The sequence below is a fragment of the Triticum dicoccoides genome, chromosome 7A, assembly GCF_002162155.2.
Source record: "Triticum dicoccoides isolate Atlit2015 ecotype Zavitan chromosome 7A, WEW_v2.0, whole genome shotgun sequence".
NCBI lineage: Eukaryota > Viridiplantae > Streptophyta > Magnoliopsida > Poales > Poaceae > Triticum > Triticum dicoccoides.
The window spans coordinates 180067468-180076473 of NC_041392.1; the positions used below are offsets into that span (position 1 = coordinate 180067468).

Below are 9006 nucleotides of genomic sequence, written 5' to 3' on the forward strand. Positions count from 1 at the left end.
GGTAAGATGCAATGGTGAACTTCTTGAACCGTTCTCACCGTCTCGGGGGCTGAGGCAAGGAGATCCTCTCAGCCCGTATCTCTTTTTGTTTGTTGCGGATGGCCTAGTGCACCTCCTGAAGAAGGAATTAGCAGAGAACGAGCTGACCCCTTTAAAAATTGCGAGAAACAGTCTAGGTATATCCAATCTTTTGTTCGCAGATGATAGCTTGATTTTCTTCAAGGCCGAACTAAGACAAGAAGAGACTTTCAAAAGAGTACTTCTCAAGTTCCAGAAGTGTACTGGTCAGTTGCTAAGCGTTAGCAAATGCTCCCTCCTCTTTAGTGAAGTTTGCCCGTTGGCGACAAGGGAGGAAATTAAAGCCATTCTTGGTGTGACATCGGATACCTTTGAGAGCAAGTATCTTGGACTGCCAACCCCAGAAGGTAAAATGAAAGATGAAAATTTCCAACCAATAATGGACAGATTCCGGAAAAGATGTAGTGATTGGTCAAAGAAGTTCATGTCCTATGCAGCTAAGGATGCCCACATTAAATCAGTTGTCCAAGCCCTCCCTACCTTTGTAATGAGTGTCTTTATGCTCTCCAAAGGTTTTTGCGACAAGTACGAATGGATGGTCAGACATTTCTGGTGGGGAGATGAAGAAGGACACCGCAAGGTGCATTGGATGTCATGGGAACAGATGATCAAGCCTAAAAGAGCAGGAGAAATTGGCTTCAAAGACATGCACCTCTTTAACCAAGCACTACTTGCCAAAAAAGGATGGAGATTAATCCAATACCCGGACAGTTTGTGTGCAAGGGTGCTTAAGTCTAAATACTATCCTGACGGTAACCTCCTAGACACGGTGTTTGCGGCCGATGCGTCTCCCATATGGAGAGCCATTGAGTTCAGGCTTGAGCTCCTGAAAAGGGGCATTATTTGGAGGATCGGTAATGGAAGGGATATACAGATCCAGAGAGACCAATGGATCCCCAAACGGGAAGGTTTAAAAACTTCCCCCTTCATCCGTAGGTCGAGGGTTCGTTGGGTTAGCCAACTCATGCTACCAGACAAGAAAGAGTGGAATGAAACATTAACCAGACAGCTCTTTTTTCCCTTTGATGCTGATGAAATATGCAAGCTGAATATCCCAACGTCGGACATGGATAACTGTTTGGCCTGGCATTACGAGATGAACGGTGTCTTCTCGGTACGGAGTGCCTACAAACTAGCTGCAACAAGCCTCCCTCAAATGCTCCAAAACCCATCTAGCTCCTCTAGCGAGCCAAATGATAGAAGCCTCAGGGATCTCATCTGGAAGTCAAAAGTCCCAGGAAAAGTGCACATATTCAGCTGGAGAGTAGCTACGTACACACCGGCTACCAAGGAAAACAAGTGGAAGAGAACACTTGAATTGGATGCCACATGCAGTATCTGTGGGAATGGAATCGAAGATGAACACCATGCAGTGGTTATGTGCACAAAAAGCAGAGCACTCAGAGCTGCCATGAGGGATGTGTGGAACTTACCCCCTGAAGATAAGTTTGTATACATGGGGGATAATTGGTTGCAAACTCTGTTGGATACTGAAAATGACGAGGGATGAACAAAGATCCTGCTGACACTTTGGAGATGCTGGCATCTAAGAGAAGACTGCCTGCGAAGTTACGACAGAGAATCAATTGCTAGCTCAAAGCAATTTCTGACAAAATACGAAGAGGAGCTAAAAACGGCAGCTGGACGTTTTGAGGAGACTGGTGATAAGGGAAAAGGGCAATAGAGATAGCAAGGGATCAGGTAGCAGTAAATCATGTTGACCACTGGTCGCCGCCGGCACAGGGCATTGCCAAAGTCAACACTGATGCAGCATTCTTGGGTGAAACCGATGAAAGCACTGTTGGGGGTGTCATCAGGGATCACCGTGGCTTCGTCTTCCTGTCGATATGCAAAAAGCTACCACGATGCCAAAGTGCCGAGGAGGCCGAGGCCCGAGCAGCCCTCAGTGGTTTACAGGCCATGGCGAGCCACTACAATGGTAAGATTGTGCTGGAGATGGACAATCAAACCATTGTCAATGATCTGGAATCACAAACTCCGACACGCTCTCCTCATTATGGCCTAATCATGGGCATTAAAAGGATCATGGCGGGTTTCAATGCTTGCAAGATTCAGTACATGAAGAGAGGATGCAATGCGTTGGCTCACGGCCTAGCCGCATTGACCAGGAGCTGAGGTGAGCAGTTACTAATCGCAGATGTGAGAACCCGGAATTAAGTTCCACACCCTCCTGTGTATATTTGTCAACCCCAAGATCATTGTTGACAACACAGTGAAATGATATCATTGCACAATACATAAAAGGTATTACGATTTTAATATATCTTGCCACAAGGCATACCTAGATAAATGTCTCATGACACTTATTACATTCAGAAAAATAGCGGAAAAGTACAATGCATAGAGACTCCATCTCGGCCACAGGCATCGATATAGTCCACGTGACCTCACTCCTACGGATCGCCATAATAGTCGTAGTCATCACCTTCGTCTTCATGGAACTCTGTTGTCAACAAAATTATTTCCATGAGTACATTACATACTCAACATGCCTCCCTCGGAGAAGGACCTAATAGCTATATGTGGCTTCAAAGGAAGGTTGTATGGCTCATTTGCATAAAAGCTAATTTTGTTTCAAAAATAAAGCAGTTGAATAAAAGCACCTTTTGATGAAAACATGTTTTATCTCCAGAATAACTTTCATCAAAGTGAGGATCCTCGATCAACTCACGTCCTTCATAGGTTTCAAGAATAGGGGCAAAGAGGGAATAAGCAAGACAGGTCCTGTACGTCAAGAAAGATTCATGTGTAGCCCTTGACCGTGGACACGGCTATTCAAATAGTTTTACACTCTGCAGAGGTTGTACACTTTACCCACATGACACAATCCCGACTTGTTGCCACTAGCCGTCGCTAGCGTAGTACACCATTTGGTATACCGGCAGGGAGATTGTGACGAGGTCTTTCATTAGACCAAACTTACTGTGCCAAGCCCACTAGGTTTCAACACGGAAGTAACCGCAGTTCACAGTCTGGGCCCCCCCTTTTGTGCCGAGGATACTCCTCGCAAGGCAGCTATCCCATCTGCGGTACGACGATGACGACAATAAGAGTGAACTAACTAATTAATCAAGCCAATGCCCATATAGAATGTGGCTGTACTGTTATCACAATCTTCAAATCCAAGACTTATTAGGCCTCATGCGGCACGGACGACTGATTGCCCCCTTCAACCTGTGAAGGGCAGCCAATCGCTCCTTCAATCCTTGATTCAGTTGTCTCCCACGCCAGTATTCAGATGGTAAGTTTCACCCAGAGTAGAAGAGAGTAGAGGAGATCAACAAGGGCCAACCAGCCTAGCTCAGCGAGCTCAACAACAAGTTTCAAGTGTCAATGATCCAAAGACCATTCAACAATGGACCTATATGATATAAGCATGGCTAAGCATTTCTACTCTACTAGAATACTATAATTCTACTCAGGTGTCAAGTGAATAGGCGACAAGCAGATCAAGGTAATGTGTCAATCGACATGCTAGGTACAAGAATTAAAATAGCATGCATATAGTAACCATAAAACACAATGCAATTTTGTAAACATAGGATAAGTATGATCAAAGAAGGAGGCATGCCTTCGTTGTTGAGTCCTTCTTCGTAACTTGTTATCTCCCTGTCCAACATCGCCACTCCCTACTCGTCGTAACGATAGCAAAAGACAAACAATAAATACCAAAGCAATAGTAAATCCAAATAACATCCAAACAAATTAAGAGCGGATGGATAGCAAGATATCGATCAAGACGGAGATTCCAAAATGAGGTAGCGCGATTGGGATGTAAGAGAGATGATTCAATGAAGTGACAGGGTTAGGTTGAAATGGCTAAGGAAGGCTTGGCGATCAAGACCAACGATCTAGTATCAACTATGCTACTAACCAGTAGTAGTGCCTACACATCTTGGCTAACTCTACATGAAACAAGTATATAACAAACACAATGGCATCCACACATATGAAATGGAACCATCCTATGCATTTGACTAAATGATCACCACATGGAATGAAAAGGTAAGAGTTAACTACAGATAAATATTTAGATAGAATCTAAATATTTGTAATGGTCAACAGTAGCCAAACATGCATATACATCAACTATAATAACTCAAAGAAAATGTTCCCTAAGACAACCAAACCAACATTACAAACCATAGTACTTAAGGAATGAAACAACATACAACACACATGAATTAAGTTGGATCTATGTCCAGTCCTAAAGCAATACTAAACTATATAGATCCAATGTAACAACAACACACACAAGTCAACTAATATAAATAAACTAACAACACAAGCATCAAACATACGAGTTATCAAGAGAAGGTAATAAACTGAGACATGGTCTTATTACTAAAGAATGACTAATACCAATAACCACTAGCGATTATAATATCACCACAACACAACTCAACTAACATGACATATGACTCGTCCTAAGTATATGAGTCATATCAACAAGTATTAAAACACTCATAAGACTAAGATGTAACAAAGTTAAACATCTATAAGGAAGAACTAAACTAAGCAACTATAACACACACAACATCATAAGACATGAAAGATTACTTGCATGAAATATGTCTAGGCATATCATAATGTAATAGTAAGGTAAAGAAAATATATCAAATGCTAGGCATACAACAATGCAATAACAAGATAAACTAATATGATGTGTAAACATGGATGGTCATCACACAAGATACCACACTACGGTACCAATACATTACAATGCAACACCCAACTTAGTTTATATCGACTAACATAAATAGAAAGCATGGAAATAGGACACAACTCTATGAGACTAGTTGACATGCATGGACATGGAAGCATGATAGTAGCACACAACAATTGTTGTTTATAGCATACAAAACACATGGACACATCATACTAAGCATGTAGGCAATTTAAACAACTAGATCATGCCATCAAGAAATATACTATACTAGAATGAGTAACAAGATGGCATGCATTCCTATGTTGTACAACCTGCACTTGCAAATGCGTAGTGGACAACTAGGCATGATCTAATACATGCATACACACACACACACACACACATTCTATGCCATCTAGTTATACAATCACAATATCATGGCACAGTATTGAAGCAAGAATCCTACTTCATTAATCATTAAAACATATGAGATCATAAACTACTAACATGTACTTCTTCCAAGCAATTATTAACCATATGATTGGTCATACAATATAAAGTAGCAATCATGTAACACATGGTAGGCATACCACGAAAACATGCATTCTACTTCGAGTAAGTACTAACACAACCTAGCAATCAACTAAGCATGCATAACTATCATCCTAGATAAACAAAACACCTAGGGTAATAATAAATATTAAACAAGGTTATATGCTAGAAGCATAAACCATACATAGCAATACAAATCTAAGCGACCAAGCCATGACATAAAGCATCTATCCATACAATCTTGGATAACAAACATCTTCAAAATTAGAGGAACCACTAGGCAATCACGAGCTATACAACAAACTACAATATACTAGTTCCCCATAGTAAAGCATTTCATTTGATATCTAACATAAAGAAACTACATAGAAACACACACAATAATTACCTGAAGAACTATCATAGATATAGCATGATTTCAAATCAATAAAATAAACATGTAACATGGGTGAGAACAAATATATAAAACATATCTAAGATATATTCATGCTAAACAAAAGAAACTAATCAAAACATGAAATATTCCATGACTCGATAAAGAAAGCAAAGCTTAGAATAATTCTATGAAATTATAAGCTTGGTGATCATTCACCAAATTTTGTACACGTGCACAAAAGAGAACTACATTATCTAAAAAAGAAAATAACAACATGAGACACCATACAAAACTATAAGAAATAAATAAAATAAGTACTTACAATAAATCTAGTCAATCACATCTAACTCCTAGAATTATGGAATAATTAAGAGTGAATCCTAGGCATGTCATGAGCATACGATAAATAACGTATTTTAACAAACAAACAATAAATAATGTATTTTAACAAACAAACAAAAATATCACCGATCAACAAACAATAAAAATCTACACACATCTAATTGACCAAACAAGTAATCTAACTCCTCCACAGGGTTACAAAGGACTTAGGGGATATTTCAGCTTTAGGGTACGAAGTCATATGACGAATGAAAATTAAAGAAAAATATGAATACCATCGGATGGCCTCCGGTTCATGGACATGACGAAATTGGCGCGGCCAACTTCCATCATAGGATGTAAAGAGATATCTAAAGCGTACTACGGGTATGATATAGTACGCGTATAAAAGGAATTACGCAGAGGCTCACCGAGTGCGACGAATCGATGCAATGAACTTGACGAACAGTGTGGACGGACATATAAAATTCTTCGCGTGTGATCGACGGATCACATTCTTTCTTCTCTGAATGGACCCGTGGTATGGAGAGGAACCTTAGGGCGCAAGGGTGCTGATGAAGATGGCCTGTGTCACCGGAATCGAGCGCCGGCATCCATGGAGCAGCACTAGAACAGAGAGGGAGGAAGGAAACATGAAGGATGATGGAGAAGTCATTCGACTGGCAGAGGAGATAGAGCACAGGTATATATACTCACTGATTTGGGAACGGTGGAGAGTTATGGGAATAAGGAGGGGCGGCACTAGATGTACGCACTCACAGTTTCTGACTGTTTCTCTTCGGTGTATGTGTGCGCGGAGGAAGAAGATGGAGCGCTAGAGTGCTGGCGCTTGGGAGATGGCTGCATATCTTCAGATTTGGAAATGTAGTAATTAAAGATAGAAAGAGGAGGGGTTTTCATCATGCGTGAACGTTTCCTATGGTGGTTGTTTTCCTTCTGTAGATTGATTGGGAACTTACAGGAAGGAGAGGAGGTTCGCTAGGTGGAGGAATGGGCCACTTTGGCCAGCCCATAAGGAAGGAGGGTAGGAGGAAAATAACAGTGGAAAAAATAGATGGGCTAGGCCCATGTGACTTGAGAAAGAAAACAAAAACAATTGGATGAATCCAGGGAAGAGAAGAGAGATGTAAAGATGCATGTATTGGTGGATTTGTCTCAGAAACAATGTATGTGTGAATGGAAAGTATGAGTAAGATAGCTGGACAATTCAAATGGTAGAACGTATCTAATGGTCCGATGAAATTTGGCCCGAGATTGAGAAAAGGAAAGAAATTGATTTCTGTTTTAAGAAATCTAGAGAAGGAAAAGAAGCTCGAATACATATCAAAAGAACTGAGATATCCAAGACAGTGTAGACTCGCATATTTAAATATGCCGAAGACAAATTTAAAAACCAGTTAAAACAAAAGATCAAAACACAAATTTAATTTAAGTTGATGTTAGTTCAAATTAAATCCACTAACTTCATAAAAACTCAATTTAAGCTTTTATTAACAAATAAAACGAACGAAATTTTTTCGTCCTGATTTTTGGAAAACTTTTTCTTAAACATTCCGAGAATCGGAATGTTACAGTAGACGTCCCGAATAGTCTACGGCCTTTGATGCTCTCTGAATATACTCCCCCGTCTGAGTACTCCCTTCGTTTTCTTACTCCGCATATAAGATTTGGTTAAAGTCAAACTACACAAAATTTGACCAAATTTATATAAAAAAATATGAACATCTACAACACTAAAACTATATAGTATGATAATACGTTTCATGATGCATCTGATAATATTGATTTCATACTATGAATGTTTATATTTTTTAATATAAAGTTAGTCAAATTTTATAAAGCTTGACTTTGATCAAACCTTATGCGGACTAACGGAGGGAGTAGTTGTTTCTGCTTTAGATTAAAAAAAACATAAACCAGCCAAGTTGAAATAGACTGTCCTTGCTTGTTTATTTATAAAATGGATCCAACTGCCTTTGCTCTTACCGACAGCTGTTTCTTCTGAAAATGACCTGCCCCGTGACGTGCCGCCTTGGCAGCCACAAACCCTCCCCAAATCCCCAATTAACCGAGAGTAAACAAATCTGCCATTCTGTACCCACGACTACTCTTTCCCTCTCCCCTCTCGCCTCCGCCTTCCCTCCGACTTTTCCCTCGCCGAAAAACCAATTCCATGCTCCAGCAGCACGCAACCTCCTATTCTCCATTATAGTATTGCTCCCGCTAGGGTTCCAGCCGCCTCCATGGAATCCGCGGCCGTCTGCAGATCCTTCACCAGCCGCCTTTTAGGTCCGCCTCGCCTCCCGCAGCCGGGAATGCTTGGTCTCGGGCGCGTCTGGCCGCCTGCGCCGAGGGTTTGAGGTGAGTGGAAGATCCTGGAATTTACCGCTTATTTTTTCGTGGGGAATTTCCTGTATCTACCAGATCTCGCTCGTGTTTGCACATCCGTTAATCGCTCGACATGGATCTGTGTTTTAGTGGGATAGGAAGTAGAGACATCGGCCGACATTTCATGGATAGGTTGATATGAGTTCGTCAACACTATATATACACTGTATATTGCTATTTTTTGGAAAAGGAATGGTTTTTATTTTGCATCTAGACTAGATGATTCATGCAACCATAATTCATTACATGTGTTTCCTAAAAAAAAGAGAGTTACATTTGGAGTACTGGATGTGGCAACCATCGGCGGAAGCAACCATGACTATGAGAACAAAGTGTCAGCAACGCCTAAGAACGATAATTAGTCAAACCAAACCAGTAAGGCCAGAACAGAAACAGCAAAAACACCTCGGAAGGAAGTCAACACCTTCATCTTCCAAAGCGAATAGTTGGGCAGAGAGGAGGGAACGCGACCCCCTTCCCCGCTCGCGTCGCTCTCCAGGGGAGCGGCCCGAGCGTACCCTAGCGCCGCCGCCGCCTCCCCACCCGTTCCTCCTCGCCCCCCCGCCGCCGTCGGGCGTCGCTGCCGGGCAAAGCCCGCGCA

The 9006-nt window shown here is 41.4% G+C and overlaps 1 long non-coding RNA gene across 5 annotated transcripts in view; it reads left to right on the top strand.

Moving 5' to 3' along the window:
* The first annotated feature begins 8099 nt into the window (after positions 1–8099).
* Positions 8100–9006, top strand: part of LOC119330080 — a 12599-nt gene continuing 11692 nt past the window's right edge. For 4 of the 5 annotated variants that reach the window (XR_005159888.1, XR_005159890.1, XR_005159891.1 and 1 more), the window contains exon 1: positions 8100–8378. This is a non-coding gene — a long non-coding RNA (uncharacterized LOC119330080). The remainder of the gene's footprint in view (positions 8379–9006) is intronic. The other variant, XR_005159889.1, reaches the window with a different exon arrangement.